Source organism: Cnephaeus nilssonii, assembly GCF_951640355.1.
Source record: "Cnephaeus nilssonii genome assembly, chromosome: X".
Classification (NCBI taxonomy): domain Eukaryota; kingdom Metazoa; phylum Chordata; class Mammalia; order Chiroptera; family Vespertilionidae; genus Cnephaeus; species Cnephaeus nilssonii.
Window position 1 is genome coordinate 86,376,975 of NC_137071.1, and position 14,262 is coordinate 86,391,236.

At 39.6% G+C, this 14,262-nt stretch overlaps 1 pseudogene across 1 annotated transcript; it reads right to left on the minus strand.

Annotated features, from left to right (window-relative positions):
- Nucleotides 1-5,816: 5,816 nt before the first annotated feature.
- LOC307095222 (small ubiquitin-related modifier 2-like) lies at nt 5,817-6,125 on the minus strand (annotated as a pseudogene). Its single transcript has one exon. The product of its transcript is annotated as a small ubiquitin-related modifier 2-like (transcript).
- Between the last annotated feature and the right edge of the window lie 8,137 nt (nt 6,126-14,262).

Here is a 14,262-nt window from a genome sequence, read left to right on the forward strand (position 1 = left end):
GATATGGCAAGCAAGTTAGAGAGCATATATGTTATTTTTCCTCTTCGGTGAGATTGAGGTTATCAAAGAATAGAAGGTAGATGCCTCAGTGCTGTATGTAATACAGTGGACTATTCTAGAAGTATCTATAGACTCCCATAACAGATACAGAATAAAGGCTCTTAGCAGAGGCTATGGACCCACAGAGCCCCTTCAACTCATGCTTTTATTTAAAATCTCTCTGCACTCCTACTCAAAACTGTTGAATGAATGAACAAATAATAAGATTATTCTACTTACCCTACTTAGAAAAGTGACCTAATAGAGCAAAAATGTGAATGACAAGTCTTCACAAACTCACAAATGTTCTTAAATCTGGAAGAACAAAAACAGTTATTAATAAGGTAGATAGATACTGCTAACAAGCACTTGCCTTGGAATCAGATGTGGGTGAGTCTTGGCCTTGCCAACTTACTCAATAGTTGAGCAACTCACAAGCTGTTGGAGTTGATTACTTTGCTGACAATTTATTTCCCATTTCTATTGCTCATTCATTTATTCATCCAGAGAGTCAGCCATTTAAATAATAACTCTTAAATGCTGTTTATATCCCAGATTCTGCAATATTAATATCCCAGGTGCTAGGCAATGAGGCAGAAAGAGAAATAAAACAAGCCCTGGGCTTCTTTCTATACACTGAGTGGCCAGATTATTATGATCACTGAACGCATAATAATCTGGCCACTCAGTGTATATCCTATATAATAAAAGGCTAATATGCAAATTGTCCCCTCAACCAGGAGTTTGACCATCAGGCAGGCCAGCCAACTGCCCATGTCCCCTCCCCCTGGCCAGGCTGGCCGGACCCCACCCATGCACAAATTCATGAACTGGGTCTCCAATATATATATACTGAGTGGCCAGATTATTATGCATTCAAAGATCATAATAATCTGGCCACTCAGTGTATAAAGCCGTTGAAACAAAAGTATAAATAGAAACACCATCATGATTACATTTTATTTTCCTTAATAAAATATCTGCCACCTATTGAGCATTATTTTATAGCAGGTATAACATTAGAAAATCTTCATAAATTATGATATCCCTTAAAAATTGCCATTATCATATTCATTTTACACAGTGATTTTCAATATTTTTCATCCCATGGCACACATACACTAATTAATAAAATTCTGCAGCACACCAAAATATATATTTTGTTTTGCCGATCTGACAAAAAATAGGTATATTTTTAACTTTTTCACACCCAACATCTATCGTGTTGGTTGTCATTGTTTTTGTATTTGACAATCTAATGGAAAAGAGGTCAGTGCCCTTGACTAAATAGTCAGGTATTGCATATTTTAAAAATTCTTGTGGCACACCAGTTGAAAATTGCTGATTTTACATATGCCATAACTACAGCTCTGAGAGGTTGAGTAGCTTGCCCAAGGTCACATACATTGTAAGTGGCAGAGCTGGGATTTTAATCCAGGACAGTCTGACTCTAAACCTGTACTTTTTCTGCCCTACCACACACTCTACCCATGTGTGATGTGGCTATTAGGATTTTTTGTTTTCTATCAAGCATATAAGTGGCTAACAAATGAATTTTTGCCTGTCTGGCTTCTGAAAAGGATAACAAGTATTTGTAAACTCAACCCAGGCACAGTGCAATCTGTCCAAATTGTCCCCTGAAACTGAAGGTTGCAAGTGAAGACTAAAATAATCCTAGACAAAAGAAAAAGGTACATCAGCCTAATCATGGCCTGATAAGATGACATATGCAGCGTTTATTAACAGTAAAGAGAGACTTGATGTGTGTGGTCTCTGGGACTCCATGTCAGGCCAATTATGGATCGAAGGAACAAACATGCTTTCATTTTTCCTTCAGGGATTATCATGATCACTTAGCATTACTGGTGATGGGCAGTCCAGTCAAAATGTAGCATGAGCAGCAGCTTTCTGGATCACTTGTGTTTATGCAGGTCATTGAGCAGAGAAACCTTAACATTCTTCCTTGCACAAATCACAATTGCTCCCATGAGGTCCAAGTTTAAGCATTAACTCTTCATTGATTCATATTCAGACAGCAGTAATATTTCCACTGCAATAACTATGTAACAAAAGCAACCAGATACTGTATAAATGATTCAGAGACTTTGCCCATTGATTCTTAATTAATCATAAAAGAGCTGAAAGCATCTTGAGAGCATCTGACCCAACTGTCACTTTACAGAGGAGAAAACTGGAGCACAGCACAGGGAAGTCTAGAAATATTACTGCTTACTACACACTGATAAAAAAAAGTAAAAATCAGGGGGAAGGAATGAGGTAATGGAGGTGAACTAAATTCCTCATCCTTCTTGGTAAAAGAAAAATTAAAACAAACAGAGGTACCCACAAGTTATTTTGTGTTATAGATATAACCAGCAGAAGAACTAAAAATGAAAGAAGTCCTGATATGCCCACAAACTAGCTGTGGGACTTTGAGTAACTTCCCTGGGTCTTCAGTTTTGTTGTTTATAAAATGGGGTCACTGCCCTAAGGTTCTTGTGAGGAACAAACAAGGTAGTAGATGTAGGAAATGGTTACAATTCTAGTCCCAAACAGGGATGATTTCTAGTAATTTCTCCATCTCATTTTTATAATAGTGATCCTATAACAGCCTCCCCACAACCTACACTGGCTTTCTTCCCCTGGATGTCACTCAATATTATTTCTAGTCCCTGCTTAGAAAAATTTAAATATTTGAAATAAAAGTACAATTAGCAAATATCTACCTAAAGTTTGTTCTCCCTCCCTCTCTCTCGCTCCCTCGCTTCCCTCTCTCCCCCCCATTAAGATCTTCTACCTCTGTTACTGTTTTTTTTTTCTTTAGTGTTTGAGATTCTTTATTCTAGAATGACTGTGTAAAGGAAGAAAAAATCCAACCCTAGTTTCCTCTCTTTGTCATACATTTGCTGAGTAGGCTGTCAATCAATGTAGCAGGACAAATAGCTTTCATTCTAAGGAGTTTTCATTCCAGAAGCTGTTTTGGACTAGGAACAGTTATCTCAGGAATCTGTTGTGGCACTAAGAAACAGTAGAAAGACGTCATGTTTGTTCTTCTATCCAGAATTTTTTATTCATGAGTGTAAAAGCAAACTGCTGGTCTACCATTCTAATCTCCGGAGATATACATATGTACACATACAAAGGCAAACACACACCACATAAGCACACAGGCATGCATTCTCCCTGGGTTGGTGGAGAAAACAGTTTCTAACCATCTGAGATAATTTTTGCATTAATAGATTGTGTAGTTTCACTAAGCAGGAAATCAAAGTGACTTTTTAGAGAAAGATATACTTGTTTCAATTTTCTTGTCTAAATTATCCAAAGCCCTTACAGTCTTGATAAGGTTCACTTAAAGATCATTACTCATGTTACTGAGTGGGCTGCAGAGTGATCATGCCCACACAAGGTATTCTTCTGGATGTTGGAAATGACAGGAGTTGTTATAGTACTAAATGTGCTCAAATTAACTTAAACTTACAAAGTTGCATTAATACCATAAAAGGGAAGATATTTATCCTGCAGCTGAAGTCAGGGAGAGAGAGGCAGAGGGATGAGGGCATTAAGTGGTTTATAATTGAAAATGTTCAAATCAACAGAGGGGCTAAAAGCCCCATAGGATGTTGCTAACAATTAATACTACAGCCATTGATAGCTGTGTTTAATATAAACCACTAATGCAAAATTAGAAGTTTACTGTAAACAACGTCTGTCAACCACTCCCAAGTTCTTTATTTTTTGGTACATAAAGACTATTTGCCATGTATCATCTTTAACTAAGATTAAACAAGCATCATTTTTAAAGAAACTGAAGAAATAATTGCCTGAACATGGAAGTGGAAATGATTATTTGTAAAAAGTGAAGCAAAACCCAATTAAAAGCGTCTTGTGCCTTATAATACTCCCCAAAGAAGTGTCTAAGGTCTTAATTAGCTTTCCTCCTTATCTCTGGTAAAACAGGCCCACAAAGTTTCCTGTCTCAGTTCCACAAAGGCATTTGAAAAATATGTGATCACCCACATGGAAGATGTATAAGCTCATTTCCATCCTATTTGAGACTTACTGCCAGCAATGTGTGTACGTTTGTGCATTTTGAATAATAATTATGGAAAATTATGGGAGATGCTGTTAGGAAAATTGGTTTCATTAGTCAAGGAAGGACTATTCTTTCAACATTTCTGCAGGCAGAGGTCTAATATCATAATAAGCATGATTTGCAAAATGAATTTCAAGTCATTTTAATGAAAATTATTTTCTAAACTAGGATGATACATTCTCCCATTTAGAATTTGATTCTGCTCCATTGTGTTCTTAAAAACAGAATCAGAAGTTAATTGAAATTTATTTTAAAATATTTGATCCATACAAAGGATCTGTTTTTTTAATAGCTCCCTAAACAAAGGTATCCACAGACATCCTGTGTTGCTTCTCACTCTTCATTAGCCAACTCAGACTTACTGAGATTTTGGTGAACTCATTCTTTATCAAACACAAATAAGTATAGTATTGCTTTCTTTTCACATTTAAGATTATTACCTCCAGTTGAAATGCACATGTTAAAGTGTTTCATAGTGCATTCTAAATGTTTTCCTGCACATTTTATAAAGCTCTTGTTTGAGTCTGAAGCTACCATAATAAAAAAGGAGGTTAATTGCCTAAATGCTTTTGCTCCAAAAGCAAATAGGCTTCCCATGGGTAGAATATTGGGGTTGTTGATGATCAAATGACTGCTTTTTATCATGCAGAACGTTGCACAAGAGAGAAAGCAGAAAACAGAAGGATTTGTTAGGATCTCCCCTCACATTCTGTCAGACCTTAACTTACCTACCCAAAATGACGCAACTGCTCCATTACTCCATGTTCCAGGCTGGCAGTACCCAGCTCCTTCTCAGTAGCTTGGTTTTGGCTGTGGAGCTGCCCTAACTCTGGCCAGAAACAATCTGAACTTTGACCACTGCTTCACTTTCAACTGGTGTGGAATGTAACACAGGAAGCAATATGTAACTTTGCTTCCCATGGAATTCAGCATTCTGATTTCTATAACATTACTACAGGGTATTCCCAAAAATGTATACACACTTTAACAGCTGATAGCTCAATTTTGAAAATGAAATGTATTTTAATTAACACTGCCTTTATAATTATTCAAAGTGTGTATATACATTTTTGGGGACACCCTATATAAGGCAAGCTTGCTTTATTATTTTTAAAACAAGAAGTTTATTTAAACAACAAGACACTTGACTAGAAGAGAAGAGAAAACTATCTAGGATTTAGATAGGATTTATTTTAGAGTAATTTTACCTACTTATAGACAGATTGCCCTATACCTAACAACTATATACGCAAAAGTTATAAAATTGTCCTTGGTATTACAATGATAAATGAAAAAAATTAAAATTCTCCAAACAAGATATGCAAAGATTTTTTATGTTGTTGTTTTCTTGAAAATAGAAAATAATTTACGAGAATATAAAGATAAGAGCTAAATGAGCATGCCACTAATGGTGGAAGAGGATATTTCCACAGAACCATTATTTCCCCCTATGCCATGTCCATTTGATATTGATCAAAACATACTATTGGCCATTTAGTTTTTAAAAATGCAAATGTTTGTACACATACTTTATGTAAAATAAAGGAATGGGGATGGGAAAATGAAAGAATAGAGAAAACTATACTGTGGTAGTCAGGATGTGGTGGAACCAAATTGCGCTTTTCTAATTGAGAATGTCTTCTTGGTCTGGAGTTCTGGAGTAAAGTATTAGGTTCCCTTTTTAGTAGACACCTCCTGTCTGATGCAAGAACAAATCAATTGTATCTTCATGCTCCATTTCCAACTGTGCAGTTGCATCTGTTTCATTGATTGGTTGGCTGCCCATCAAATCGGAATCTGATCTGCCTCATTGACAAATCCCTTGGTTCACAACAGGCTTTCATTTGTTTACTAAGTGGTGTATGCCTCTTAATCTTAAACTGCACCACAGAACCATCCTGCTCTGCCACCTTCAAATTAAGGTTATCTTCAACTTAATGTGATCATTGTTCTTAGTCTTGACTTCTTCCTTAGGCTTTTGGTGGGCCATATGAGCATTGGAGTCTCTTTAGCTGTTGCTTCACAAAAGAGGTACCAGATCTACACTGAATGAGCCTGGCAGCCTGTTTTAAATATTTCACTTTGAAGTCAGCCTTTATCGATTTTATACAGGTCACCCTACACGTAGCTGCATCAAGACAGTACCATAGCTTCAATTTGTACCATTTAACTAATCCTTATCCACTCTTAAAGTCACCATTTTTAAATACCAAGAGGGAAAACCATTATTCAGCAAATAATAAATACTATTATTTTGCATGATAGTAATAATATTGATAATAGCTGCTATCATTTCTCAAGTGCTTATATGGTTTAGGCAACATGTTATATGCTTTATGGACCTTATCTCATTTAATCCCTGCAAAACTCTCATCAGAATGATTACCTTCATTTTACAAAAGGGGAAACTGAGGCTCAGAAAGATTAACTTATGCCAAATCATAGCAGTTGATAATTGAGAGAGATATAATTTGAACCCTACTTTGTCTACTTTCAAGATCCATACTCCTGATCTCCAAGCTCATGATTCTTAACCCAGTCTGCACATTAGGATCACAATTAAAGTTGTATCTCTAGAAGTGGACCCAAGCATCAGTAAAATTTAAAGACTCCCATATGTTTCAATATAGCCAGAAAATTCCTAAAGTTTTACTGAAATTTTATTCTTGAAAATATTTGTGTCACAATTTGGTTACTTTTATAGATTTCTGTATTAGAAAAACTCAGTTTTCCACCTAAGCCTTCTTTGCTACTCACACAAAACACTTCTTTCTGGTCACCAAATGTGTGAAGGTGCCCCCTCCCCCCCCCCCCCCCCCCCCCCGCCGCCCGCGCTAAGCAATTCTCTGTGACACCAGCTGGGTGTTCTACAATTTCATTTAATTCTAACACTATCTATCTGGAGGTAGTGTCAGATCCCACAAGTAAAGGGGTCAGTCCCACAAGACTACCCCTCCCCCACATATACTTCTGATGCCAGTTGAAAGTCCAGGATATCTATTACCTATGCTTTTGACCAACTGGCTATAAAGCAGAGGTTCTATTGACACCCTCTACATTTTTAATTAATTTGCTAGAGTGGCTCAAAGAACTCAGGGAAACACTTTCTTACATTTACCAGTTTACTGAAGGATATAAGTTATACATCCAAATGGAAGAGATGCAAAGGGTGCTTCCATGCCCTCTCCAGGGGTACCTCTCTCCAATAGCTACATGTTCACCAACCTGAAAGCTCTCCAAATTCTATCCATTTGAGTTTTTTTGTTACGGAGGTTTCATTACATAAGCATGATTGGTTAAATCATTGGCCATTGGTTACAGATTCATCCTCCAGCCCCTCTCCCCTCCCCAGATGTCAGAGGAAGAGATCTAATCACATGGTTGGTTCCCCTGGCAACCAGCATCCATACTTAGGTGCTTTTCAAAAGTCAAATCATTTACATAAAAGACCTTTATAATTTTCATCACTTAGAAAATTCCAAGGGTTCTAAAAGCTGTGAGCCATCAACTATGAAGAAAGGCCAAACATATATGAGAAATATATTTTGCTCATCTGAATTAGCAAATATATATTTCTCATAAATCATAGTATTGCAATCCATCCCTGGTCTTCTAATATGGATCACTTATAGCAAAACATCATAAAGGTCAAAAGATAATGGCACATTACTAGAATCCAATTTGGTGACTAATAACTACCCAGCCCATCATCACATCTTATAAAAATGTCTCCCAGGGCAAGACCACTCAGGTTTATACACTTCTGTTTGACTTTGTCAGCTAAGTCGCCATGTTTGATCTTGGGCAAATTATTTCCCTTATGCAAGTCTCATCCTACCTAATAATACAATAATATGCAAATTGACCACACCTTTGCTATGCCCAAGCCACGCCCACCAGTCACGCCCACCAGCCAATCAGAGCGAGTATGCAAATACACCCGAACAAGATGGTGGTTAATTTGCATACATAGGCGCCCTGAGCTGACCTCCTGCGTCGGATTGCAGGGAGCTGGGGTCCGCTCTGGCACCAGGCCAAAAGTCTCTGGCCGGCAGAGGCTTTTGGCCTGGTGCACAAGCGGACACCCAGCTCCCCTGCCATCGAAAGCGGGGAGCTGGGTGTCCGCTCCGGCTCCAGGCCAAAAGCTTCCAGAGGCTTTTGGCCTGGTGCACGAGCAGACCCCCTGCCATCGATTGCAGGGAGCTGGGGGTCCGCTCCTGCCCTAGAGGCTTTCGGTCTGGGCAGGCCTGGGCAGGGGCTGAGCCGGTGATCAGAGGGAGCTGGAGAGGCCTGCCCAGGCCTAAAGCTTCGGCCAGAGGCTTTAGGCCTGGGCAGGGCCTAGCCCTCCATTGGTGTGAACTATAGAGGAAACACCTTTTCTGACTGCACATTGGCTAAGCTTCCTGTATGCCACTGGTAATATTCTTAGTAACTTGGGTAATAAGAATCCAAAAAGGTGATCTAGGGTTTTTCCACCACACTTCTGGAGAAAAAAATGAAGGTTCGCTGCTGGAAGGCTAAGAAATGTCATATCCTGCCCTAGGCGGTTTGACTCGGTGGATAATGCCTCAGCCTGCAGACAGCAGGGTCTGGGTTTGATTCTAATCAAAGGCATGTACCTAGGTTGCAGGTTCCTCCCTGGCCGGGGCCCAGATCAGGGCTCATGCAGAAGGCAACCAATCAAAGTGTTTCTCTCTGTCTTTCCCTTTCTCTTCCACATTCTCTAAAAGTCAATGGAAACATACCCTCGGGTGAGGATAAAAAAAATTTAAAAAAATCCATATCTTATGAAAGACACATCTTGAAAATGCCTAAAGAAAGTTGTCATTTTTTCTTGGTGAAGGGACTGGAGTCAGTGTTGATGAAAACACCTTGGTGACTGCAGTGACTGACAGTGGCTGCAGCAGTGGGGTGATGGGGCTGGTGCCTTCCCCTGACCAGCCCGGTTGCCTCCCACAAAGGGAGGCCAGACTGTGGCTTAGGTACACTCCCTGTGGGGCGCGGGCCTAAGCCGTCAGTAGGACATCTCCTAAGGGCTCCCAGTATGTGAGAGGGGGCAGGTTGGGCTGAGGGACCCCCGACCCCCAGTGCACGAATTTCGTGCACCGGGCCCCTAGTTCTTCTTATAATGGAGGTGGACTGGATCAGCTCTAAAGATCTAATCAAGTTGTAAGATCCCAGAAGCAATGGGTGAAATTGAAATGGGAAGATCCATTCACTTAAAAACCTAAAGCTAGATGATTTTGCTGGTGATATAATCAGAGCTAAGTCCTTTCAACACATTTTTATTTTCCCAGCTAGACAACCCATTCCACCCTTTGGTTTCCTGATGCTGGACAGAATTTCTAATGGCCCTTCTCCATGTTCATATATAAATCCTTATTCTTTAGGCATAATAGCCACTACTACCTCACTGCCTTTCTCCCTTTCATTCATTAAACAGATATTTACTGAGTAGATACTATGGCCTTAGCCCTATTCTAGGGGCTGTGAATATATTATTGAACAAACCAGACAAAAGTCTTGCCTACATGGAGCTTATATTCTACAGGAAAGAGATAATTGACAAATGACTAAATAGATATTTAGTCTCTCTGGTCGGGACAAGTGCCAAGGAGGAAAAGAAGGCAGAATATGGAATTTGAAAGATGGGGGTGCTATTTGGATAATGCCCCTCTGAGGAAGGGATGGTTAAACAGAGGCTTGAGTGAAGGAAAAGGATGAGGCTATCCAAAGAGATGACGGGGTCAATGGGAAAAAAAGAGGGACATCTGTATTACTTTAAAAAGTTTAGACAATAAAGATAAATTTTAAAAAAAAGAATATTGCAGGCAACTGGAATAGAACATTTTTCTAAAACCACACTGCATGACTTCAGTAAGGGATGGCCTGCACTAAAGCTAAAGCCCTGCAACTTGAAGATGATAATAGTTCACCTTAGCCTAACCTGACCTCCTTAGCTCCTACCACCTCCAGTGCTTTCACTGTCACATACTCATTAAAGCAACCTTTGAAAGAGGTTGCTTCTTTAACTAAGGAAGAAGATTAACATACATAGTAAAATTAAAGTCATATTGGTTATCAGAACAGAGAGTGTTAGGTAAACAGGGAATCTGATCTCAGCTCTACCTTGTAAGAGGTGTTTGACCTTGACTTTTACCTTGTCTGGAAAATAAGAAGAGTAGTGAGCTAACACATAAAAGCTTTTTCAATATGTGGTACAAAACAATTGCTCAATAAAATAATTATTACAATTCAAAACATGGGGTAAAAGGGGAACTGGTCCTTGAGACAGGAGTCCTGGGATGAAGTTCCAGTTCCATCACTTATACATACACTTGATCATGAATAAGTCACTTAATTTTTCTGAGCCCCACATTCCTCATCTCAGCAATAGAAGTTGAGATAATAGTTCATGCTTGACCCTGAAGGTTGTTACATTTTTAAAAAATTTTAAATTACACAGTTTAAACCTTTGGGTTTTGTTTTCCAATTAGATGAGAGCATATGAAGGTAAAGGATAAGATGTGACCTGAGAACTTGTATTAGCTCAAGGCTCAGGATCATGTGTTTGTTGATAATTGGCAACTCAAATAGTCATCCTAAGCTAATTTTTACAAAATCACAAACACAGACAATTCAGTTTTTCTTTAGCACTCATTCTTAACTTTTCTAGTCACCCAAATCTGACAAAATTGTTTCTTCATTTTTTTTCTATAATAAGTTATTGGAGCACAGAAATTTATAACTAGAGGGATCTTAGAGTTCATTTGGTCCAATCCTATCTTTGTATAAATAATGAAATTGAGGCTCAGAAACGTTCAGTGCCTTGGCAAAGCAACACGGTGTTTTAGTGAGGGATTCAGAAGCAAAATCAGATCCCCTGACTCCTTCCAGCTCTTTTCGCGTTATAGGAATTTTATCTGTTCCATTATGTTTCTAAGCTTCAGTCCCACCTATTTTATTGCATTTTGAAAGGGGTCTTTGTTTACAAGATTCACTCCTTAGGTATTTTTCATAAATAAAATAACTGTGTTTCCTTATCTGATTATAACTTCATGCACATATGAAAGTGGCCTATTACAAATCGCCCGTTAATAGTTTACTGGTATGTTGGTAGTTGAAACAGTACCAAGAGTTGGATGTGTTCAATTATATATTTATTTCTCTGGGGCCATTTAAAATAACTACAATAAAATTCCTCTTACCCTTATAAAATTGTATTTGAATTAAAAAAAGAAAGAAGTGGGCTTGTAAACCAAAGACCATTAAAACCCACAAATGTGTTAAATTGCCAGAAAAATTCTACCAGGCTCAGCAACTACAAAGCAGAATATTTGGCCAAATATAATGATTCTTCTGGAGAATAATAAGAAGTGCTGTATAGAAACATTGTCATCTCACTTGACACTCTCTTTCAAAGCCCTGGAATGACTTAACTCACAGATACGGTTTTCCCTAATGACATCATGCTGTGCAGAAATAATGAACAGAGGCTTCCTCAAATGGTCTCTGAGGAGTTTGCAGCACAACACACTCAATGGAGCCTAGTTTCAACCACCTATGAAGTTCCAGTGACATCATCTAAAAGGCTTGCAAAGGTGAAGAGGTCAGTGAAGTGTTCTATAGCAAGACACTAATAGGAACTCTCACAGAAACAATTTATTTTCTTTCCTTGAAATTCAGGACTAGCTCAATCATTCAAGAGATTGACACTCTCCAGTTACCTAACTAAATTAAATTTAGAAATGTTTCCTGCTGAGGCAGCACCTCTTTTCATATAACCAAAGGAAAAATGACCCCAGACCATATAGTCCTTCCATCCTGCTCTACCTCACTGGTCAACAGGCCTGGTGTGCCATCCAAAGACAGTGAAGGCAAAAAAAATCTCATGTTATTTCAGTTGCTGGTGCTGAATGTTATAATAATTCTAATCACAGTGATAATACATCATGTTTATTAAACACCTTACTCTGTTCAAGGTAACTCCTACCAGCCCATTTCATCCTTATAGCATTCTATGAGGTAAATTCTATGAGTAAATTACTATATCTTACTTTTACAAGTAATGAAACAGCCTCAAAGAGATAAAGCAACTGCCTGAGGTTACAGGACTAGTGAGTGATGAGTAAGGATTAGGTACTAGCTAATGACTGCAGAGCCCACCTTCTTAACTATTTTTTTTTCTTGGAATTAGAGGCTAAAAGCCTATATAACCTAAAGTAAGGTGATAACTCAAGTTTAAAAGTAAGGACATAAAACACAGATTGCTAATGAAATTCTACATACTCTCTCCAGAAAACCTACACCTCTGATGGTTCTTGCCAATAATTTATCTCTCTTTTAACAGATTATCACACCCAAATATGTCTATATCTATGTCTAATATATAAATATACTTATAGATAGAGTTATACAACATTGTAAATGTACTAAATGCCACTAAATTGTAGACATTTTAAAATGTTTAATGTTGTTATATGGATATCACCTCAAAAAAATAACACGTGTAATTGAGAAATAATTTTCAGTATTTTCCCAGCTTTATGTGGGTACAACTGACAATAAATATCTATATAATAAAGAGGTAATAGCAAATTGGTCCTAACAATGTCAAGGAAACAACCAATTTGCATATGAACAGGCCAGCAGGAGGCTGCACACGCAGCAGGGGGAATTTCTGTGCCCCTGCACCTGCAGCGGTGGGAGTCAGGCCTATGTCCCGGGTGCCCACAGCGAGGGGAGTCAGGCCTGGGTCCATCACCAGTTAAAAAGCATCTCAGGTTGAGGACCATCACCTCAGCCAGAACTCAAGATGGTCACCTGGCCTGGCCCCTCCTCAGAGGCAGCCCCTTTCCTCCATGTACACTGCAGAGGACAGACAGGAATGCCTAAGAGTCTGGGGCCATGGTGCCCATCCATACCCTACTCCCCTGGCCTCCTTCACCTGTGGCCCCACAGAAGGGTATGTGTGAGAGCCCTTCCCCTGCTACCTCTCACCACTGTCTCCGGCCATCCCTCAGCACACAGGCTTATCGGCTTTCAAATTGCCCTACTCACTTCCTCTCACCCCCTTCCAGGGCCTCTGCTCTGGATGGGCCTTTGGAATTCAGGGCTCTGGGGTTTTACAACAAAGCTGGGGTGGGAAAGGGTAAACAGCACCAAAGATGGCTTATATGGCCCCCACCTCTGCCTCAGCTTGACCAATTAGTTCAGCCTCAGAACGTGGCACTCAGAGGGGATCCCTACTTCCCCAGTAATGGCTCTAGGGCCTCAGCCCCAGTGCCAACCTCCTCTCCCCCTTGGCCCTCCCCACAGCTGGTGCTTGCTGCAGCTCCGTGTGCCTTACTTAACCACCCCTTCCTTCTCTATTCTCACAAAGGAGGCTGCATCTTTGTATATTATATTCATATCAACTTTGTAATGTTTTGGGAAAAAAATAAAATGATGACCAAGAGAATGCCACAGTCAACGTCCGGAGTCCAGCTCAGGAGAACAGAGAGAAGAGAGAATTTCATAAGTTGGCCGATGCCAAGCTATTTCTGAGTGACTGCCTGGCATGTGACCACAGAGGAAGGAGCCCAAGTTTCTCAGCAGAACACCAAGGACTTCTTCTGTGTTCTGCACCTTTGCTTTGGTTTTCAGAATCCCCTGCTCCCCATCTGTTGGCTCCCTCCCTCTGAGGGGTGCTGTTGTAATCACATGGGTGCAACTGGAATATTGTATCTTGAGAGCATTGCCCAAATGTACGTATCCTTTTATCCGACGATGAAAAAATCCCAAAGAATAAGAATGGAGACAGACTACTGTTCTTTAGGCTTAAAAAAAAACAAAACAACCTGAAGTGTCCTGCGAAGAACTGAGACTTGGTTCTCTCCATTCACTTCAGAAAGATTGGATGAGGAAATGGCCCATTTTGGCCCTGACTTTACCCACTTATGTTACTCTTAAAGGTGTCTTTGCCACAATGTGAATAAACAGCCACCTTTTGGAATAGGGGCTCATACGAAAGTCTGCATTCCCAATTTTTCCTGAAACAGATCTATGTTCTGCAGCTGTGGCCACCGTCCTGAGATCAGGTCCTGCCACTGGGAATCAGGGGGCACTGGAGTGGAGCTCCCCCCCCC